The 24,489-nt window shown below is 38.5% G+C and overlaps 1 protein-coding gene across 1 annotated transcript in view; it reads right to left on the bottom strand.

Moving 5' to 3' along the window:
- Positions 1–24,489, bottom strand: part of LOC136857387 (nose resistant to fluoxetine protein 6) — a 276,314-nt gene that overhangs the window by 161,352 nt on the left and 90,473 nt on the right. The window lies entirely within an intron of this gene.

The raw sequence follows: 24,489 nt of genomic DNA, 5'->3' as shown, positions 1-24,489 counted from the left end.
ATGGACAGCAACAATGGACATTGTATTCCGCACGAAACATTATGGCAGGCATGTCACATTTCAACATTGAAGACAACAAAAGTTTTTGCAAGAAGTGAGGTCATTTTGTGTAAATAATGTATATATTTATATATGTATGTATTTATATATCTTTTGCGTTTCTCAAATAATCCTTAAAAAGGCATTCCTCAGGCATAGTTTTCAGATCTTAGGCAGGCATTGAATAAGTTCATCCAGAAAGGCAGTAACATTTCTTGAGTTTCTTTGAGATGTTCTGTATGAATACCATCTGGGCCGGGAGCTTTCTTGACTTTCGACTGATTCATAATTACTCTGACTTCATCATGTGTAACCTGGATTATATTTCCGTCTGAAGTCGTATTGATTGCAGGGAACGCCTGGGTTTTATTTTCCAGATTCAAAATACCTTTGAAGTGTTCTTCCAATTTATCCATAAGGATTTCTTGAGACCTTTAAACAATATTTTTCGAAGGTTATGTTTTGCCGCTGTAGCTAGTTTCTTTGCTTTGGCTTCCAGATAAGTGTTTTCACTACAGTTCATAAAGGAACTTCCATTTTAAATATGGAGAGTAACAATGACATTGTATTCCGCACGAGACATTATGGCAGGCATGTCACATTTCAACATTGAAGACAACAAAAGTTTTTGCAAGAAGTGAGGTCATTTTGTGTAAATAATGTATATATATTTATTTATCTTTTGTGTTTCTCAAATAATCCTTGAAAAGGCATTGGGTTCTTCCATTTGTTTCAGTTTCTGGACAATGAGTGTTGTAACCGAACACGTGATTTTATGGCTGATGAAGTCTCAAATAGAGACGAAACATGTCCGTAATATTTAATATGTTTTTTAATTAAGTAGTTTTTCACTTGTTAAGTGATGTGTATTGATTGGGTGGGCCAAAACCTAACATTGTTTCTTAGTTTTAACTGTATCAGTACGGATCTACACGAAGAAGTTTGTAAATTGTACTTGTGAAGAATTGTTGAACAAAAGAACATGACAGATTTTGTGATAGTTTGACAACAGAAGAATTAGTGGTGGCTGAGCTTAAAGTTATAAATATAGTTCAGAAACAGGCTTTCTCTGGAGTGAATGACCCTAAGTTATCTAATTTGGTCCCACTTATTGATAGTAATGGAATTCTTCGCCTAATGATGAAAGTCTTGCATAGAAAGAGTTTAAACAGTTTTTGTCAACCAGCTGTTCTGCCTAGTTCCGAGCATCCTGTTGTATTTCACCTGATAATGGATTTACGTAAAGATTCGTGTGATGAAGGTCCACAGATGATGATGATGATGATGATGATTCTCCGTAGAGAAAAATTTTGGATCCTTCGTGGAAGACTAACTGTTCGATCAGTTCTGGATAAATGTCTTCAATGTAAGAAGCAAACAGTCAAACACTTAGAAGTTAATCCAGCACCTCTTCCTGAAGATAGTGTGAAATGCTAAGATATTTGAAGTTAATAGTGTAGATTTAGCAGGTAAGAAGGCATGGATGTATTTGTATATTTGCGGAGTGTATCAAGCAGTACATTTGGAGCTTATACGAGGGTAATCCCAAAAATAAGGTCTATTTTTTTATAAGTACAGTAGAACCCTGCTTAACCGAACTTCGCTTAACTGGAACCTGGCTTAACCAAAATGCTCTGGCAAAATTGTATTTTAATATTTTGTTTTTACCCTCTCGTTCTTAGCCGTCAATATTAATAATTCTCTTGCTATATGTGCTGAGAGCTACTAGGCAAACCCTATTTTTATATTATGCCATATGCCAGAATGTACGTGTAGCATAAAACTAAAAACAGTTTCTTACCCTCTAGTTCGTTCCATGATACATTTTTTCTTCAACGAGCAGGAATTATTATTATTACTCTATTATTATCATTGTCGTAATTATTATTACTACTGTATTATTTGTCATGAAGATTATACAGACGACTGCGACCTTGACAATAGCAGTTCTGAGAATCGAGTTACATTAGATGATGGATTTAATGCATTGGAGGTAAGATTGAATTTGAAGTTTTATTAAAATAGAGTACCACATGCTTTAATTACAGTACTGTAATAAAATTACTGTATACAGTATTCAGTTCAGTAGTAATAAAACAATTGTTTAATTATTTCATATTGCTTTGCGTTTTGTTGAACAAAGCAATGAATCTACACCAGCTGATGTATTGTTGATTAAATGGTGGCGCAACATAGTTGCACGACAGTGCTGCACCAATAAAATTCAGAAGAAAATCACTCATTTTATACAATGAGTGACATAATGTAAACATTTTAATGTTAATATACGGTATGTACCTTTGCTTAACAGAGTTTATGCATTTCTATTTCGACATTCAACTTCCAAAAATATTTGCCAAGTGTCATCCGAAAAATGCCTCAACCGAAGTGGCTCCACCCCCTTTATTTCGGATAAACGGGTTCTACTGTCCAGAACTATGTTCGTGTGGCTGTTGGTCACAATATTGTGAAGAGTGTTTCCCGCGATTGCATATAAACATGCGCACGCCGCGCTGAGGCACTCAGTCTTGGCTTGGCGGCCATTGAGAATGGAACTCCTGTTGGATGTTATCGCCAAGTGCGACTTCCGCACAGTTATTCGGTTTTTGATCGCAAAGGTTACTGAACCGATTTAAATTCATCGCCAATTGACGGAAGTGTATGGTGAGTCGTGCATGGTTGTCAAAAATGTTCGTAAGTGGTGTAGAGAGTTTGCAGCCGGTCGGACTGAAATTCACGACGAACAAAGGAGCGCGAGACCATCAATTTCTGTCAAGACAGTCATGAAGGTTGAGCAAATCATGCGTGAAGATCAGTGGATCACTCTGGATGATCTCTGTCTGCACTTTGGTTCCTGAGGTTTCCCAAAGCACCGCTCACAGAATTTTAACGGGTTGAAATACTGGAAGGTGTGCGCTAGATGGTTGCCACGCATGCTGACTGAAGACCACATGCAGCAACGAGTTGATTCTTCCCGCGCATTTCTCCAATGCTTTTCAGCCGAACAGGACAACTTTTTGGACTCAGTCGTCATGGGTGACGAAACCTGGGCGTTCCACTTTACACCTAAGACCAAGCAACAATCACGCCAGTGGCGGCATCCCTCTTTGCCAAAGCCTTGGAAATTCAAGCAAACACAGTCTGCCGGTAAAGTCATGACAACTGTGTTTTGGTATTGAAAAGGGGTATTGTCGGTCGACTTTATGCCCGCTGGGACCACAATTAATGCTGGCAGATACTGTGAGAGCCTGAAAAAACTCAGACGGGCAATTCAGAACCGGAGAAGAGGAATGTTGAGCAAGGGCGTAAACATTCTCTATGACAATGCTCGCCCACACATCACCCAGCAAACCGTTGCTCTCCTGCAACATTTTCAGTGGAACATCATCACCCACCCACCCTATAGTCTCGACTTGGTGCCCAGTGACTATCACTTGTTCCCTAAGATGAAAGAACATTTGACTGGAAAGCGATTCAGCACCGACGACGACGACGTGAAAGGTGAGGTTCACAACTTCCTGAACAGCATGGCGGCGAGGTGGTATGACATGGGCATACAAAAACTGTCACAGCACCTAAAAAAATGCATCGACTGAAATGGTGATTGTATAGAAAAATAGCTAAATGTTCAAGTTGTAAAATGATGTAAACCATTGTAGAAATAAACAGGTCTATGTATTTATAAAAAAAATAGGAGACTTTATTTTTGGGATTACCTTCATATCATCCCTCTCAACGGACAGCTTCATTCAAAGTTCTAGGGGATTCATTAGGAGACGAGAAATTGGACTGGGATGTTGTTAACCTTCACAACACTGCCAGAAGAATTAAATGGAAGTTTAATCCTTCAACTGCGTCCTGGTGGGGTGGTTGGTGGGAGCAGGTCCGGAACTAGGAGATTTGTCAGGGGAGGCAAAGATCAGTTTGCCTCCCCCGAACTCCCCTTCCCCCTACCACTAAAATATAATACCTCCGTAAGCTATTTTTTTTAGATGCAGCAGTTGAAAATGCACACCATATGTATACTATTAAGAAGTTTTATTCATGAAAAACACTTATACATGACTAATACAAATAATTTGTTTGTAGTGTAACTCAGTTGTAACTAAACAAAAATTTGTTATGTATTGTACCTCAAAATTGAATTCTTCGAGCCTTCTTAGCTGCAAATGTACTGATGATGTCGTTAATCAATATCAATCACTCAGTCACTACTGATCTGCATTTAGGGCAGTCGCCCAGGTGGCAGATTCCCTCTCTGTTGTTCTCCTAGCCTTTTCTTAAATGAGCGCAAAGAAATTGGAAAATTATTGAACATTTCCCTTGGTAAGTTATTCCAATCCTTAACTCCCCTTCCTATAAACGAATATTTGTCCTCTTGAATTCCAACTTTATCTTCATATTGTGATCTTTCCTACTTTTAAAGACACCACTCAAACTTATTCGTTTACTGATGTCCTCCCATGCCATCTCTCGTCTGACAGCTCGGAATATACCATTTAATCGAGCAGCTTGTCTCCTTTCTCCCAAATCTTCCCAGCCCAAAATTTGCAACATTTTTGTAACGCTACTCTTTTGTCAGAAATCACCCAGAACAAATCGAGCTGCTTTTCTTTGGATTTTTTCCAGTTCTTGAATCAAGTAATCCTGGTGAGGGGTCCCATACACTGGAACCATACTCTCGCTGGGGTCTTACCAGAGACTTATATGCCCTCTCCTTTACATCCTTACTACAACCCCTAAATACCCTCATAACCATGTGCAGAGATCTGTACCCTTTATTAACAATCATATTTATGCGATTACCCCCAATGAAGGTCTTTTCTTATATTAACACCTAGGTACTTACAATGATCCCCAAAAGGAACTTTACCGAGCTCGATAGCTGCAGTCGTTTAAGTGCGGCCAGTATCCAGTATTCGGGAGATAGTAGGTTCGAACCCCACTGTCGGCAGCCCTGAAAATGGTTTTCCGTGGTTTCCCATTTTCACACCAGGCAAATGCTGGGGCTGTGCCTTAATTAAGGCCACGGCTGCTTCCTTCCCACTCCTAGCCCTTTCCTGTCCCATCGTTGCCGTAAGACCTATCTGTGTCGGTGCGACGTAAAATAACTAGCAAAAAAAAACAAAAAAAACCCAACAACTTTCACCCCATCAACGCAGTAATTAAAACTGAGAGGACTTTTCCTATTTGTGAAACTCACAACCTGACTTTTAACCCCGTTTATCATCATACCAATGTCCACCGTCCATCTCACAACACTATCGAGGTCACCCTGGAGCCGTTCACAATCTTGTAACATTTATTACTCTCTACAGAATAACATCATCTGCAAACGGCCTTATCTCTGATTCCACTTCTTTACACATATCATTGATATATATAAGAAAACATAAAGGTCCAATAATACTGCCTTGAGGAATTCCCCCCTTAATTATTACAGGGTCAGATAAAGCTTCGCCTACCAACTAATTCTCTGAGTTCTATTTTCTAGAAATATAGCCACCCATTCAGTCACTCTTTTTTCTAGTCCAATTGCACTCATTTTTGCCAGTAGTCTTCCATGATCTACCCTATCAAATGCCTTAGATAGGTCAATCGCAATACAGTCCATTTGGCCTCCTGAACCCAGGATATCTGCTATATCTTGCTGAAATCCTACAAGCTGAGCTTCAGTCGAATAACCTTTCCTAAACCCAAACTGCCTTCTGTCAAACCAGTTATTAATTTTGCAAACATGTCTAATATAATCAGAAAGAATGCTTTCCCAAAACTTACATACAATGCATGTCAAACTGACTGGCCTGTAATTTTCAGCTTTATGTCTATCACCCTTTCCTTTATACACAGGGGCTACTATAGCAACTCTCCATTCATTTGGTATAGCTCCTTCTACCAAACAATAATCAAATAAGTATTTCAGATATGGTACTATATCCCAACCCATTGCCTTTAGTATATCCCCAGAAATCTTCTCAATTCCAGCTGCTTTTCTAGTTTTCAACTTTTGTATCTTACTGTAAATGTCATTGTTATCATAGGTAAATTTTAATGCTACTTTAGTGTTACTCACATCCCCTATCTGGACATTATCCTTGTAACCAACAATCTTTACATATTGCTGACTGAATACTTCTGCCTTTTGAAGATCCTCGCATACACATTCCCGTTGTTCATTAATGATTCCTGGAATGTCCTTCTTTGAACCTCTTTCTGCCTTAAAAGTACCTATACATACTCTTCCATTTTTCACTAAAATTTGTATGACCATCAATTACGCTTGCGATCATGTTATCCTTAGCTGACTTCTTTGCTAGATTCAATTTCCTAGTAAGTTCCTTCAATTTCTCCTTACTTCCATAACCATTTCTAACTCTATTTCTTTCCAGTCTGCACCTCCTTCTTAGTCTCTTTACTTCTCTGTTATAATATAGTGGATCCTTACCATTCCTAACCACCTTTAAAGGAACAAACCTATTTTCACATTCCTCAACAATTGCTTTAAACCCATCCCAGAGGCTGTTTACATTTTTATTTACCATTTTCCAGCGATCATAGTTACTTTTTAAAAACTCCCTCGTGCCTGTTTTATCAGCCATATGGTACTGCCTAGTAGTCCTAATTTTAATACCTTCCTTTCTTTCACATTTATTTTTAACTACGACAAAAACAGCTTCGTGATCACTAATACCATATATTACTTCGGTTTCTCTATAGAGCTCATCTGGTTTTATCAGCACCACATCCAAAATATTCTTCCCTCTAGTTGGTTCCATCACTTTCTGAATCAGGTGTTCTTCCCGTATTAACTTATTTGCCATTTGTTGGTCATGCTTCCTGTCGTTCACATTACCTTCCCAATTGACATTTGGTAAATTGAGATCACCTGCTACTATCACATTCCTTTCCATATCATTTCCGACATAGCTGATTTTCTTATCAAATAATTCTGAATCAGCGTCAGCGCTGCCCTTTGCTGGTCTGTACACTCCAAAGACATCAAGTTTCCTATTATCTTTAGAGAAGAGCCTTACACCCAGAATTTCATGTTTTTCATCCTTAACTTTTTTGTAGCTTACAAATTCTTCTTTCACCAGAATGAATACTCCCCCTCCTACCGTTCCTATCCTATCTCTACGATACACAATGTTATTATTTCAACACACTCCAGTTCCGTGAGAATATCTCTGACCGGGCGAGTTGGCCGTGCGCGTAGAGGCGCGCGGCTGTGAGCTTGCATCCGGGAGATAGTAGGTTCGAATCCCACTATCGGCAGCCCTGAAAACGGTTTTCCGTGGTTTCCCATTTTCACACCAGGCAAATGCTGGGGCTGTACCTTAATTAAGGCCACGGCCGCTTCCTTCCAACTCCTAGGCCTTTCCTATCCCATCGTCGCCATAAGACCTTTCTGTGTCGGTGCGACGTAAAGCCCATAGCAAAAAAAAAAAAAAAAAAAAGAATATCTCTGCATCCATTATATCATTTCTCAGCCATGATTCAACTCCTATTACAATATCTGGTAAGTATATATCTTGATAAGGGATGTTCGTTTGTGTTCAATTGATATTATACTTAGATTAGAGAGCTTCTCCTGTCCCATTGTACTTCTCATGTAGTTTTTGATGATTTTGAGTTTGCTATAACTTTGTTCTTCAGATGACACTGTAACTGGCAACGTGAGAAACATTCTCAGTGCAGTAGTAATGTTAGGGTACCGAGCTTGATATCTGCAGTCGCTTAAGTGCAGCCAGTGTCCAGTATTCGGGAGATAGTAAGTTCGAACCCCACTGTCGGCAGCCCTGAAGATGGTTTTCTGTGGTTTCCCATTTTCACACCAGGCAAATGCTGGGGCTGTACCTTAATTAAGGCTATGGCCGCTTCCTTCCCAGTCCTAGCCCTTTCCTGTCCCATCGTCGCCATAAGACATATCTGTGTCGGTGCGATGTAAAGCCAATAGCAAAAAAAAATGTTAGGGTAGCCTTCCTCTAGTTAATTTTTATAAATAAGACTTAGCATTTCTCTTGATGTGGCTTCCTTTAAATTTTCATCAACTTACAATGCGTGGTGCTTGAAACTTTCTATTTCAAATTTAAATTCTTCAATGTTGAGATCAGCAGTGTAGATATTTGCCAATTCTTCTGCTTTCATTTTTAGATCTTTTGTTTGCATTTCTTTAATTCAAACTCCATTCAAAAATCCAAACTTGCTGTTTATGTTCTCCAAAGCCTTAAAACTGTTACTGAGTTCCATAATCATCTGGTCAATAACCTCTAACATAGCTACTTGGTACACATTCTCAGTACTTGCCGGAGCTTCATCGCCACACAGCTCATCAGACATTCTTTTTTCTTTGTCTTTTTTCTGAGAACTCAGATGGTAGATCACTCATGCTTGCTAAGAATTTACTCTCAGTAATGGCCTCAGTTGGAGCAAACTCTCTGCAAGACTTCAAGAGCATTAAAAGACCTTTAAGATTCCGGGCAGCCAAATCTACTGTTACATCTTTTCTTTGCAAAAACTCATTGACATGTTTGATCTTTTCGAAAAAAAGCATGCCAAAAACAGATGAAAACGATGAATTCAAGTTTCCCAATATTTTTCAAAAGGTAGCTGGCCTTACTCTTAGTTTGAGGTGTACCGGGCGAGTTGGCCGTGCGCGTAGAGGCGCGCGGCTGTGAGCTTGCATCCGGGAGATAGTAGGTTCGAATCCCACTATCGGCAGCCCTGAAGATGGTTTTCCGTGGTTTCCCATTTTCACACCAGGCAAATGCTGGGGCTGTACCTTAATTAAGGCCACGGCCGCTTCCTTCCAACTCCCAGGCCTTTCCTATCCCATCGTCGCCATAAGACCTATCTGTGTCGGTGGGACGTAAAGACCCTAGCACCGGGCGAGTTGGCCGTGCGCGTAGAGGCGCGCGGCTGTGAGCTTGCATCCGGGAGATAGTAGGTTCGAATCCCACTATCGGCAGCCCTGAAGATGGTTTTCCGTGGTTTCCCATTTTCACACCAGGCAAATGCTGGGGCTGTACCTTAATTAAGGCCACGGCCGCTTCCTTCCAACTCCTAGGCCTTTCCCATGCTATCGTCGCCATAAGATCTATCTGTGTCGGTGCGACGTAAAGCCCCTAGCAAAAAAAAAAAGACCCTAGCAAAAAAAAAAGTTTGAGGTGTTGAGAGATCATGGTTTTTAAGATCCTCTAGAGCCTGCACAACTTTACCGTAACGTTTATGCACAGCTTCGACCGCATGTAATCTTGCAGACCATCCTGTGTATTGCTTTCAGGTTTCAATATCAGTGACACATATTTTCGGAGAACTTCCCAGGTTTCAATATCAGTGACACACATTTTTGGAGAACTTCCCAGCGTGAAGTTGAAGCCGCAAAGAGAGAATACATACTGTTCAAAATTCTGAAAAAATTCTGAGCCTCAATAGTAGCACTGGCCGCATTAGCACCAACTAAATTGAGGGAGTGAGCAGCACATGGGACAAAATATGCTAACTCGTTCTCCTGAAGTAGTCTGGACTGAACTCCTTTATACTTCTCGGCCGTATTTGCCCCATTGTCGTAGGATTGGCCTGTACAATTCTCCAAGTTTAGTCCATCTTTGTCTAATTTTTTTTAGGATTTCTTGGCTAAGATATTCACCTGTTTTGTCACTAACTGGGAAAAAATCAGTAACAGATTCTTCTACCTCCGATGTATTTGTTTTTACGTAACAAACTATTTGAGTCATTTGCCCACTGTGGCTGATATCCGGAGTGAAGTCAAATATTAAGGAATAATATTTCACATCCAAAATATCTTTTATTATCTTTTGCCTTATGTTATTGGCAATAATTTCAAGCAACTCATCTTGTATTTTATGTGAGAAATACAAGATTTGCCCTTTCTTATGCCACTCAATATGTTGTAGAAGATGGACATTGTAATGCAATGTAAGTTCTACTGTCTTCAAGAACTTTCCACTGGATGGGTCGCTGACATCACAGTCTTCTTTAGTTCCTCGGAATGGACTCCCTTGCTTTGGTAGGAATAGAATAGCATCGTTAATGCAGCGCAATACCGCCTTCCAGTGAGACTCTTCTTGATGGATCTGGTTTTGGAGTTCTGCATCAATACCTCCCTTTCCTAAACAAGATTCTAAAGCTTTCCACGAACAAAAGCAAAGTTTGTGGTTGGATGATATTTCATGTTCAGGCAATTTTTCACTGATTTTTCTCCAATTAGTAAGTCCTTTTTCAATGCTGGGGCTGTACCTTAATTAAGGCCACGGCCGCTTCCTTCCCACTCCTAGCCCTTCCCCGTCCCATCGTCGCCATAAGACCTGTCTGTGTCGGTGCGACGTAAAGCAACTAGCAAAAAAAAGTCCTTTTTCTTTAGCTAAGGAAGGCACTTGATTTGATGCTGTGAATGAAACAGTCTGCAGGGAACACAATATAGAGCTTTTTCACTATAGCCTAACCATGACCTGTTTATTTTTTCTCCATTTTTGAGAACTTTAAAAACCAATCTTTGGTTAAGTTACGTCCTTCTCTGCTGCTATTACTTAAATTTGGCTCAATCAGATTTTCAAAGCTCATTTTTGTTATGTAACACCTTTCAGAATCTGGAAAACTCTGTGGCTGTGAACCAGGATCCCTAAAATCAAAGGAAAATTTGGGCATTTCTTGAAGACCAGTTATAGGGTCTGGACGAGATAATAATTCATCTTCATTCGCTTCACCAGTAGGACTGAGTTTCTTGCAAAGTTCGACATGTTGCATGCCTTCCTCTCCATCTTCAACGTCATCTAAAATATTAAAAGCTAGGATTAAAATTCAATCAGTAATATGATATATTACAAAATGAAGTATTAAAAAATTGTCGTAAAGTCTGATAAGGCACAGTTAATTCATCTCTTCCCTAATGTCCTATAATTTAATTATTGAAATAAAAATTAATATTTACTTACCTGATTTTGCTTTTGAGCCTTCATCTTCATTAATATTAATTAGGTTTTTAAAAAATGCTTCCAATTTTGGTGTTTGTGACAGCATATCGCCTTCTTTCTTCCTTTTTTCTTTGGATAGTTTTCTATACTCGGTTCCACTGAGTCGTTTTCTGCCATCCATAATTTGGAAACTGATAAAAACGCAGCTCAAAGTGTACTAAACAATTCCGTTTTCCAAATGCTGATAAACGGTAACACGAATAACTAACCAACACTCCGAAACCTAATAACTAAATACTAAATTCAAATAAAATAAAACAAATGTCGGTTCGTATCAACACACGCAGACAACAGTGTACACAGGCTACATGTGTAGCCATCGATAACGATGACCGCAGGTGTCTGTTTAGTTTACTGTTTATTGGAAGCAGAGGGGAGCATGGGAAGAAAGGGTTTGAGGAAGATGAGATGCTCGCGCATCAAGTCAAGGTTAGACTGTTTTCGAGTCCCCGGCCCTGCTGCCGAGCGCTCAGGCTACTAATTATTCATATCAGTAGTAGGCATAACAGTATTAAGATTCACTCCAGACCCATGAATTACGTTAATTCTTGTGTCGTATCTTATAATGAAGAAAATAACTTGGTATACAGTGTCAGTGTAATTAAGTTGATGAATTGGGCTACAAAATAAAATAAAATAAAACAATATTAATTGTGGTATTATTATTTGGAAAAAAAAAAGTAACTTATTATTATTTTTAATATTTTCTAATTTTGCCGCCCCCTGAAGTCTGCCGTCCGGGGCACGTGCTCCCCCTGCCCCGCCCTAGTTCCGGGCCTGGGTGGGAGTGGCATATCGGAATACTGAAGAAACTACTGTGTTGTGTCCTAGGCCGAACATCAGTTGACTACAAGGAGATGCAGATAATTTTATACGACTGTGAGGCTGTCATCAATGCTCGTCCTTTAACTTACGTGTCTCAGAAGCCCAGTGATTTTACTTCTCTAACACCCAGTATGTTCCTACAGGAACTTGAAGAGATAGGAGTTCCAGATTTTGATTAAGTTGAATCCATTGATCTTAATAAGAGACTTCGCTACCGACAAAATCTGCGAGAAGACCTTCAATAGACATTTCGTTCCAAATAATTGGGACAGTTGATGTTGTTAGCCAATAAACAGCAACATAGACTGATTTCAGTTGGTGAAATAGTGTTGGTGGGAAATGACAACACAAAAGGTGTAGAGTGTAGATTAGGTTAAATCACAATCACAGTGCTACCTACAGCTACACTTATAATTGGTGTGAGTTGTAAAGGTAAAGGTGTGATCTTTTATTAAGCAATTTTGAATTGGAATTGTGTCGGATAATCATTCATGACGAGTGTGTACGACTTAGTGTGAATATTTATCTTATTTTTTGTGGCTTATGGTGAGAAGTGAATGCAAAAGGATTTAGTGCATTAAAGACTGCATACAAGCCATACAGCTGCTTAATAGTATTGTGTAATTCATATGCTGTTATGAGCCATTGTTGATTTAAACAAGTGGATATCGATAGTGACAGTTATTTGAGATCACGGCTTACCAGATATCGAAACTGATATCAAAATCGATAGTTGGCGGTTGATTGAGTGAGATTGCCACAAGTCGATATATTTTTAAGCGCATAATAACACTCCAGCTTTTTGAAAATTGAGGCGGTATATACTTTTATTGTAAGTAACTTCAGCCTTCCTTTTCAGAGGTAAAATACGATCTCTTATATTTTGATTAGTGCTCGTAAATACTTGTAATTGCATCATAATACTTGTAATTGTAAACGACAGTGGTTAGTGCTAGCTGTTTATACAATCGGCCCACACGTAAGGGAAACTTAAAACATATAACAAACCATATCATCTGCAAATAACAAAAGTGAATAACGCTATGTCAGATAAGAAACAGCTCAAGGATTTGGAAGAGTGCAATACATGTCATAAACCCTTTCTGATAATGACAATTCAGTTGAATGCGAAAGTTGCAATTCTTGGTCTCACTGGAAATGCTGTATGACCAAAGGTGAGTTTGATCAGTTAATTAGACATATGTAACATATGCAAGCCCAAGCTAAAAATAATAGGCGCCATGGAAAATACAATCCTACAACTAACTTAGAAAATGGACATTATATTCGAGCATGTGATGAAGAATGATTCTGATATTCAGGAAATAATTAGACGCACGTTCCGAGAGGAACTGGAAAAATCCTCGCTAAAACCGAATTCAACTGTAATAGAAGGCTCAAAATCAAACGCCGATTTGGTGTCAAATGATCGTATTAAACGACCCGAATGTTTGAGAAACACTAAAACACCCTTGTACAACAAAAATAATCGTTCATCTCAAATCAGACAACTCGAACCAATCAACACCTCTCATACCGACACTGGCATGATAAATCTAGAAAAATCCCATGAACCTGATAATGATGCAATGAAAAACGCTAATCAACTATGGACCGTGGCCCAATCCAAAAGAGGGAAAAAACACTGCACACAGGCAGTAATTGGAATAAAGGAAGGTGAGGACAGTAAACAAGCAGCTGAAAAAACTGCGTGGTTATACGTAGGAAAACTAAAGAATAATATCACTACAGACGAAATCAAGTCGTACCGTATAAAAATGGAATTGAGGGACAAATAGTGTGTAAAGAATTGAAGATGCTTGGCGAAAAGAAAGCATTCAAATTTGGTGCCCCTTTCACTTACATGGAAGAAACATCGGACCCACAATTCTGGCCTAAAGGAATACTATGTTTCTGTTTCTCATGGAGATGAAATGATGGGGCATCCGTGGAGTAAAACCAAGGCTGTCAAGATAATATTATGGAATGTAAAAGGCCTGAAAAATGCACTTTCACTGATACCACAAAAATCGATAAATCAAGCAGATACACTGATAATTACAGAGATTTTCCTACTTCAACTAATAAACATTCCAGACTTCTATGGAATTCATGCTCTTGCAAAACCAGCTGAAGGCAGACCAGAAAGGGGAGTTTCATGCTTTCAGAAACCTACGATTGGTAAATTAAAAGAAATATACAAAGAGGACAATATGTAGGCCTAATAGTAAAAACAACTGACATCAACATAATTGGCGTAGCCTATATATCAGTCCTGAAAGTTCGTCAGGGGACGTCGTAGAGAAACTCTCCCCAGCTATCTCAAAAACAGACAATAACACCAACATTATCATAGCAGGTGATCTAAACTGTCGTGTTGATAAACTACTTCGATGATCATCATCATCATAAACTGCTTCAAAAATCCAATCTTGTGCTGAAAATGTTAACAGAAGAAGGCTGTAATCTAATAAATAAGAGAGAAGAGAAGACCTACATTGCCTACAATGGATCAAGCACTATTGATCTCGTTTTCTATAAAGGGGATAGAATCGTCATAAAAAATCAAGAAGGACTGTGGACCACAGGTGCAGCTCCGATAAGTAAACATATACCAATCGCAACAGATATTATTCTCCAGTGCCCACAACAAACCTCAACATGGAGCAACGACAAGATAAAGTATTCCAGAAGAATAGATACAAGAACTCTCAATCATGAAGAAATTCTCAAGGCAGAACAGCTTGCAACTGAAGGACATATACAGTAGATGAAGTACTAGAAATTGTAACTTACCAACTACACAAGGCCTCACTACCAAACAGAAAATGGATAGTTCAACCTTGGTTCGACGAAGAGCGTTATCTCAAACGAAAGAAAACCCTAGAACAGCTACACAATGCCCGTACTGTTGGCTCAGACAATTATCTTCATCTCTATGCACAAGGCAGAAGAGAGAACAAACAACTCCTATATTCCAAGAGATCTACATATTTGGAAGCCGAAGCAAAAAAACTAGCTACAGCGGCAAAACATGACCCATTTATAGTCCTTCGAAAAAATATCGTTTCAAGTTCTCAAGAAATCCCTATGGATAAATGGAAGGAACACTTCAAAGGCATTTTGAATCTGCAAAATAAAACCCAGGCGTTCCCTGCAATTAGCACGACTTCAGACGGATATATAATCCAGGTTACACTTGATGAAGTCAGAGTAACTATGAATCAGTCGAAAGTCAAGAAAGCTCCCGGCCCAGATGGTATTCATACAGAACATCTCAAATAAACTCAAGAAATGTTACTGCCTCTCTGGATGAACTTATTCAATGGCTGCCTAAGATCTGGAACTATACCTGAGGAACGGAGTAGATCACCAGTGAAAATCCTATACAAGGGTAAAGGACAGACAAATGATCCCAATTCTTATAGAGGCATTGCATTGTAAAACAACATCCTCAAATATATTTATGAAAATCCTTACAAAGAAATTACAAGCTTCTGTAATAATCCCGGAATGCCAATTTGGATTTATGTCCGGAAGAAGCATACTTCACGCTGTAAAATAAGAAGCATTAAGATTACCCAAAGGAAAGTACTATGCATTTTTTGTGGATTTCACAAAGGCTTTTGACTCAGTAAATCGAGAAATTCTCCTAACAAAGATCAAAAACATGATCAGCAAAGCTCATCCCCTTATTAAGTTGCTAAATAACATCTTGATGGTGAACTACATAGAGATTGAAGATGGAGTTGACACTTCGGATCCGATCCGACAAATTAATGGAGTACTGCAGGGTGACCTGATGAGCCCTTTACTGTTCAACATTACCACTGCTGACATTACGAATATAGTAAAATCTTCACCTGACATGACAGTCATCCTCTACACAGATGACATGGTACTAGGGTCATCAAACAAAGACAGCTTATAAGCCACCTTACTGGAGTTAGAAAAGTGGGTTAACAAAAATCAGTTCATGATCAGTCTTCAGAAGATGGTCCAAATCACCTTTAGAAAAGGAGGGAGACCTTCAACAAAAGACACTCTTACTGTATGTAACAATGATCTAATAACAGTCAACAAATTTAAGTACTTAGGAATAACTCTTCAAACCACTGCACTGTCCTTTAGTTACCACACAGAAGAAAGAAAGAACTACCGGGCGAGTTGGCCGTGCGCGTAGAGGCGCGCGGCTGTGAGCTTGCATCCGGGAGATCGTGGGTTCGAGCCTCACTGTCGGCAGCCCTGAAGATGGTTTTCCGTGGTTTCCCATTTTCACACCAGGCAAATGCTGGGGCTGTACCTTAATTAAGCCACGGCTGCTTCCTTCCAACTCCTAGGCCTTTCCCATCCTATCGTCGCCATAAGACCTATCTGTGTCGGTGCGACGTCAAGCAACTAGCAAAAAAAAAAAGAAGAAGAAGAAGAAAGAACAGCGACAAGGGCCATCAACAAGATAAAAGATCTCGCCACACTATCTTTATCTACGGCAATAATGTTATTCCACACAGTAATATCACCTGCCTTGACATGGATTGGAATTAATTTGGGATTATCTCAAACTGAGAGATCTCGAAAGGATAGAGAAGGTAAAAGCACACATTCTTAAATGTACTTTACGAGTTGGAAAATCGGCTTCATCACTTCTAGTATATGAATTGGCCAAAGAAACATTTTACATTCAGGACCTCAGAATGCGACTCCATCTGCCATCTACTGGAGCTTACAATGAACTACACAGAAGGGAAGAAAAGAAAAAGGAAATCGACCCCGACTTTTATACCTCATATGCTATATTTGTGAGAAACTGGACCAAAGAAAATCAAGATCAAAGACACATCATAACACGTCTCTCCATTCATGGTTTTCACCGCAAGATATGCACTGTGAAGTCGTTTCATAATCCAGATGACAATTGTATATGTGTTTTATGTGGCAAACAGTGTGACAGGTATCACATCATGACTTTCAACAAGAGAATCATGTCGATTAGTGAATATTGTAAATCCTAATGCCCCTTTCTAATAATAATAATAATAATAATAATAATAATAATAATAATAATAATAAAAGGTGTAGAGTTGTTGAACTCCTAAGGGAAACTGATGGTGAAACCAGACTGGTTACTGTGAAGACATCAAGCAGCTTGCTTCTGAGGCCAGTGCAGAGAATCTACCCGTTGGAACTGGAACTTGTCCAACAGAGCGAAAGTGCAGTCATCGGCAGAAGACTTTGAGAGGAAGTTGCTGAACTACCCAAGAGGAAACCATGTCCATCAGCGAAGAGACTCCCAGTGAACTGGTGGAGACAAGATCTGGGACAGTTCGTAAGCCTCTAAAACTGAACCTTTGATTGTGTTGTGTAAGTTATTGTTGGACTGACCACCGTTAACTTAGGAGGGAGAAGATTTAGAAATAATCCTAAGATTTGAATAGTATTGGTTATTGTGTGTAGAATTTCTTTGCATTGTGTGCCTTTGTTGTTGTTAAAATGTCTTCCATTTGTGTGATAAAATAAATGTACTCAACTGTTGAGGAATTGTACTAGTGTTTTATCATTTTATCGTTTTTGAATCGTAATTGAATTTTACTAACTAAACCATTGTTAAATCAGTTCCACGCTACTAAATGTTTCAAAATGTCCTTAAACCATCTCACTCTCTTCAGTAAAGATTTTATTCTGTGTATCTATTTCCTCACTGAAATCTGAGTATTAATCTACTTATCATACCCCTTTCCCACCTGACCCAAATAATATTGTGCGGGTTAGTTTTAAAAGAATCTGGTGCACTTATGAGTCACTTTTGCTAAAAACTTGCTGTGTAAAGTGTGATGCCTACCTGTGCCACTTCAAGGAAAACAACTGTTTTAAAAGCTTCTACACCTATCAGACACAGATTAAATGGAACATATGACCAAATCCTTTTCATGTAATTGCTTCAGTTATTGTTAAAAATTATTAGAAGTACAATTTATTGTCACTTTTTGGTGTTCCCTCCCCAAAGAATTAGCTATGAGCCATTTAAAAATATTTTACTTTAATCATCGTCTGTGATCTTTTCTGTGAGTTTTCATGCAAAGATCCAGGCAAATCCTCATGCTTAGGAGGGTGCAATGTTGTCTGAAGGAATAACTTTTATGTCAATTACTTAAAATCGTATTCTTACTAACCAGTAATCAATCTGTGTATTTCTTCCTCTGCTAATGTAGGTGATAAGATGCGACAGACGCTTCCTGAAAAATGCGTTGACCAGAGCTAAATATAAGCTTCACTGCACTCCAAGATTCAGTTTCCATCCTCATTCTGCAATCCAAAACCCTGACCACTGTGGATTCTATCAACTATCTCGACTTTGTCCGACGTGACCATTGAGATCACCACCAAAGTTTCAAGGCTACTTCAAAATTCTTCTTTATTAAATGCACCCAGTTTTGTGAAGCATAGCAGGCGACCACACTCAGGGCATTTATTCTACTATCGATGTAAATGTACATAAGTTGGTCAGATAAATAGATAAAATCAGTTACGCTATCTCTGAATTCACATTGGCCATGCCATTCCAGTTGGATGTCTTTCTACGATAGAATAACTTATATCCTTCTCAGATTTCTTTATCCTCTGAGCTGGTCCACTTGGTTTCTTGGATACAGGTAATGTTATTGTAATGGTTCATCAAGATCTCAGCTAGTTCATGACTGCGACTCGTAAGAGTACCAATACTGATGGTGGCCAACCAAATTTGCTGCACTCGTTTCTATAGCCCTCCCTGCCATTGGGTAGGTAGCTTTTTCTCATTTCTCACACCATTTGGGTAAAGAGTTGCGCTGTTCGGGTGATAAGATTTGTTTCGGCTATGTGCATGAGATGCATCAAATATTTATTACCAACTGGCTTGTCACAAAGCCTGAAACTGAAGCATTTGGTTCAAACGCCCCATCTCCCAAATGCAAGCTCACAGCTGCGTGACCTGAACCGCACGGCCAACTCGCTCCGTGGTCGCATTTACGATAAACCATAGCCGGCATAGATCTTTTTAATAGCATCGCATGAGCCAGTATTGAAATAAAGCTTAAAGAAAGACGTATACACCACAAAAATGAACAATGTTCTGTTTGTAATATCTCCCTCCTCAATGCCACATTTTTTAAGATCCTGATGAACTTCCTTCAGCCATGGTACTTGGGTCTTTCTTCTTTCCTGGAAAATGAAGATCTGATTTGTTAGGCATTCTGGTCCCATTCTTCTCAGATGTCCATAGAAAGTCAATAACCTTTTTCTTATCGAGGTTGAAATGTTATTGCATTTTTCATACAGCTCTTGATTTGATCTCAAACGAAAGGTAAACTCATTTCCTGTTGCTTTCTCGGTTCCCAGAATTTTCTTCAGAAATTTACGCTCTTTGTTTTCTGTCAGTAATCCCCATTCTGGCAGTTGTCTCTGCTGCATAGAGGCATTCAGGTTTCACCATGGTATTATAGTGTCTTGAGTTCGGCTTGATAGGAGAGGGATTTGAACTTATAAGTTTCCTGGCAGAGTCTGAATGTAATCTCCATCTTCTTTGCTCTTTCTTCGATAGCTGGCTTCTCACTGTTGTTAGGAGTCAGAATCTCCCCTAGATATTTGAATTTGTGGACTCTCTTTATGTCACCATACTTCGTCTTCATTGTCCATGTTGGTTCTTTGGGATCTATGTTCATGTACTTAGTTTTCTCAGAGGATATTTGCAGTCCTGCCTTTTCTGCTGTTTCGTGCGAAACCTCTATCTGTGTAGTGGCAGTCGCTAGATTTTCAGCAAAGAACACTTAGTCATCTAGAAATGCAAGACATTCAAATTTAAGCCCAGCCCTTTTGTGTCCTATCTTGATTCCATTTGGGATATTTTGCTGACTCATTTCTTTTCACCATTCCCTTATCACCTTCTCCAAGATGCAGTTGAAAAGGATTGGGGAGAGGTCATCTCCTTGCCTCACACCTGTCTTGATTTCAAATGGACCTGATAGCTCTCCAAGGAATTTTACTTGTGATCGGGTGTTTGTTAATGTTTGTTGTATTATATTAGTTGGATTATTAGGAGGATTGGAAGAACCTGTATCAACAAAAAATATCAGAAAGATGGACAGTGGCGGTTAATACCTAACAAAGTCGTGTACAAAGAGCTAGAACCCATTACAGATACTATGCGTAAGAGGAGACTGGGATTCTTTGGACATATCATGAGGATGCAGGACTCGAGACTTCTGAAACAACTAGTACAACACAATCTCGTCTCAAAAAATACCACAACAGGATGTAAATGGATCAGAGAAGTAAGAGAGGATCTGAAGGAAATAGGCCTTACAACAGAAGACACCAAAAATAAGATAAAATTGAATACAAAACTCAAGAATACAAACCTCCGCTTTACCCTTACACAAAACAAACCAACAACACGCACATTTTCAACTGAGGAAAGGGCACGAAGATCGGAGCGTCTGAAGAAGTACTGGGAGGACCGCAAAGCCCGAACAATCCCTTCAAAGAGACCTGAACGACGGACTGACTAAAGTGATCCTATGTGGTCATAAAAGAAGAAGAAGAAGAAGAAGTTGTTTTGTCATCAGTTCCAAATTCTTTCAATACTTTTATTAATATGTTCCTGTCAACAGAGTCGTATGCCTTTTTGAAATCTACAAATGTCATAATTACCTTCTTGTCTGCTGCTAAAGTTTTAGTTTCGATTAAAGTCTTGATGGTAAATATCTGCTCCGCACAGGACCATCCTTTCCTGAATCTGCTTGGTATTCCCCCAACTCTTGATCTATGTAATTCTCTGTTCTATTCTGGAGTGATTTAGACTGCGACTGACAGGAGTGATATGCCTCTATAGTTGTTAACATTAGTTTTGTCTCCTTTTTTTATGTAATGGATGAATGATAGCATCCTTCCATTCATTTGGTATCTTTTCTGTTTCCCAAATATTTTGGAAGAGTCTCATTAACTGTTCTAATACTTTGTCCCCTGACTCTTTTAGAAATTCCGCCATGATTGAATCTTTACCGGACGATTTGTTGTTTTTGAGGATCTTAATGATTTCTTTTATTTCCACTTTGATGAGGCGGAGTCAAAAAGTTTGGACTGGGGTTCTTGGAAGGACATCTCTTTCTTTGGAGGTTCACAGTTCAGTAATACTTTAAAGTAATTGGCCAAATGTTCACAATTTTGTTTGTTGTTCAGAATCAGTTTGTCGGAATCGTTCTTGAAGCAGATAGTGGGTGGAGAATATTTTCTAAGTTTTTATTTTTGAAGGTCTTATAGAAGTTTCTTGTGTTGTTCTTCTTAAAGTTTTTTTCAATATCCCTTGTTTCTTTCAAATTTTCATTTGGTGTTTCTTAAAACTTTAGCCGTGAATTTCCTTTGAGTTCTGAACCCATCAGAATTCTCTTTGGTGGAGTTCCGTATATTCAATGCCTCAGAACGTTCTTTTAGAGCAGCTTCACACTCATCATTCCACCATGGATGCTTTTTCCTTTTAGAGAGAAATATTGTATGTTTTGCAGTTTCTTGGCTTTTTCGAGCCATTTCATCCATTTATGTGTGTTCAATAAATCCAGTTCTTTCTGGTAGTTTTCTATTATATCTTGGTTTATTTTCAGTTCTTCAATTCTATATAGGCCATAGTATTTTTGTATCCTGAAAGTTTTATTCTTGACGTTAGGAATGAATTTCATTTTGATACTTGTCAGATACCGGTAGTGGTCTGAATCGAAGTTTGCTCCTCGTTGTACTCTAACATTCATTATTTCTCTAGGGTTATTGGTTGCAACATGGTCAATTTGGAACTCTTCTAGCAGAGGGTTGGATGACCGCCATGTCTTCATCTACTTTGGGGTCTCCTTGAACTTGAGGACATTATTTTCATATTGAAAGGTTCACAGATATCTATTAACCTTTCACAGTTTTTGTTAGTCCTGTGTTGAGCTAGGTATTTACCTATTACCTTTCTGTACTTCTTTTCTTTCCCTAGCTGAGCATTTAAGTCCCCCATTAGAATCTTGATGTGCTTGTACGGAGTTCTGAATATTTCTTCTTCAAGTTGAGACCAGAACTCGTTTACTTTCTGGGGATTCTTTTTTTGTTGTCGTCATTAATAGGGGCATGGGCATTGAACACAGTAAGTGTGTTGCCCCTCTTTAGGCTCAGTATAGACAGTCTTGGAGATGGAGATCTGAAATCCACGATGGATTCTACTATTGAGTGGTGAACAAAGAAGGCTGAACCAAGTATTACCATCATGTTCTTGGTTTCTCGGATTTTTTAACTTTATTGGCAAATTTTCCCTTTAGTATCCTGAAGTTATCTGCTACTGCGATTTCATTTGATATATACCTTGTTTCGTGGACGGCTAGTAGTTTTATCTGATATTTTTCAAGTACTTTTATTAGTTAAATCTGTTTACCTGTCTTCAGAAGGTGTGTTTGCATTGAACTGTTTCTGTTTCGTCCTCAGCTTGCGTGGTGATGACCCTCCGTCTGATCCAAACATGATGGGTTAGGGCCCCTAGAATTCTATGCCCTAAGAACAACGAGTTGGCCCCGGATTTTACCAGCTGGGGTATTAATTTCCAAATGCTTTGCATCCATCATGGTAGTTGTATGCGATAGCACTTGTGGGACAGATTCATGCCCTGTCCAGGAGTAAAACCAAGTTGGTAAGACCTGGAGTTGGTTCTTCCACCCTCCAAGCCATTGGGAATCTTCCTCTTCTGCCCTGGAAACCGTTGACCGAGTGGCTTTGTTGCACTCATATTAATCCTTGAGTATAGGGCTGCCTCTTCCGCCATCTCCACCGTACTGAAGTCCACCTTCTTCGCTGTAGATGTCGTTGAGGTCTTCACTCGTAACCCTGAGCTGGGACCCTTACCAGATGCTACACACTGGGCCAGTGTGCTCTGGGACTCACATAGGCAGGGGTGCCACTCGCTGGGTAGCACTGCCTCCAAAGAGGATCCCTACTTGCTACCCTTATTATTATTATTATTATTATTATTATTATTATTATTATTATTATTATTATTATTATTATTATTATTATTATTATTATTATTATTATTATTATTATTATTATTATTATTATTATTATTATTATTATTATTATTATTATTATTATTATTATTATTATTATTATTATTATTATTATTATTATTATTATTATTATTATTATTATTATTATTATTATTATTATTATTATTATTATTATTATTATTATTATTATTATTATTATTATTATTATTATTATTATTATTATTATTATTATTATTATTATTATTATTTCCGAACATGGGAAAATGTAACCATTTACATTTTATAGCTTCCTCTGTGGATCAGTGTTTGAGTGTCGGCCTCTCCAAGATCATGGGTTCAAAACTGGCAGAAGTGGTCGGATTTTTTAGCATCAGAAAAAAAGTCCATTCGACACTCCATGTTGTATGATTGTGATGCATTTGGCATTTATCCGAAAAAAGCTCAGCCATAGATTGGCCAAGAGAGATCCGGCTTATTCTGTCATACAGTAGAGTAAGAGGGAACATCGAAATTGATGTGCAGGCAGCCCACACGTGTCTGCACATGGAAGCTTAGGCCATAAAATAATATATGCCAGTATTATGATTCATTCATTCATTCATTCATTCGACTAGACCATTTTAGGTCCACATGAATGAGTTTTCTTTTTCTTGTCTTCCCAAAACTTCTTCATCCTTTCTTGGTGTGGTTGTTTTCTTTCTTCTATCCATTTACTGCCTGATTTCTTCTTGGCATTCTCTGGAAATTTACCATCAAATATTGCTTTCCTAAATTCTTTTCTATTTTATTTGGGGCCTTTGAAAAATGCTGGGTTAGTTTTTTTATTTGGATAGTGTTCAAAAATGTGGTGTGTTCATCTGTATTTGTCCATTCTTTATAGGCGACCAAAGAATCTTAATTTTCTTTCTCTAAAAGCATGACCTATTTTTTTTCTGATGTTCTGTATAAATCTTGTTCTGGTCTAAATTTGCATATGTCGTTCTCCCAAATAGGATTCTCTTTTCTATTTTGTTTATTCTTCTATCTGAGAAGATATTCAAACACTCTGTTGCATAGAAAGCTACTGGAAGGAGTACAGCTTTGTAGTGTCTCAATTTAGCATTCCTGGATACTGACTTTTTGTTGTATATTTTCAGCCTTGCGTGATAGGCTTTTTTCATTTTTTGAATTCATGCCTTTATGCCCTTCTTCTCTACTGCCTTTACTGGTATTACTTCACCTAAGTATTTGAATTTGTTTACTCTTTTCATATTTTACTTGCTGGATATTTTAATTTCTGCAGGTGCATTGTTGATAATAGTAATCCATTGTGTTTTCTTATAGGAAACTTGAAATCCTATTTTGGCTGCACACTTTTCAAGGTCTTCTAATTTTATCTTTCCTTCTTCTGGTGTTTTTGCTAGTATAACTAGATCATCTGCAAAAGCTATGTGGTTTGCTTAAATTCGCTTGTTTGATGGTCCCATTACAACTGATTCGTAGATTCCTTTATCTTTCAATATTTCAGCCCATTCTCTTACTTATTTTTCCAGTGGACAGTTGAATAGTATGACCGAAAGTCCATCCCCCTT

Source organism: Anabrus simplex, chromosome 1 (genome assembly GCF_040414725.1).
Source record: "Anabrus simplex isolate iqAnaSimp1 chromosome 1, ASM4041472v1, whole genome shotgun sequence".
NCBI classification, from domain to species: domain Eukaryota; kingdom Metazoa; phylum Arthropoda; class Insecta; order Orthoptera; family Tettigoniidae; genus Anabrus; species Anabrus simplex.
The sequence above is the reverse complement of the archived record's forward strand: the minus strand, read 5'-3'. Positions and strand labels throughout refer to the sequence as shown.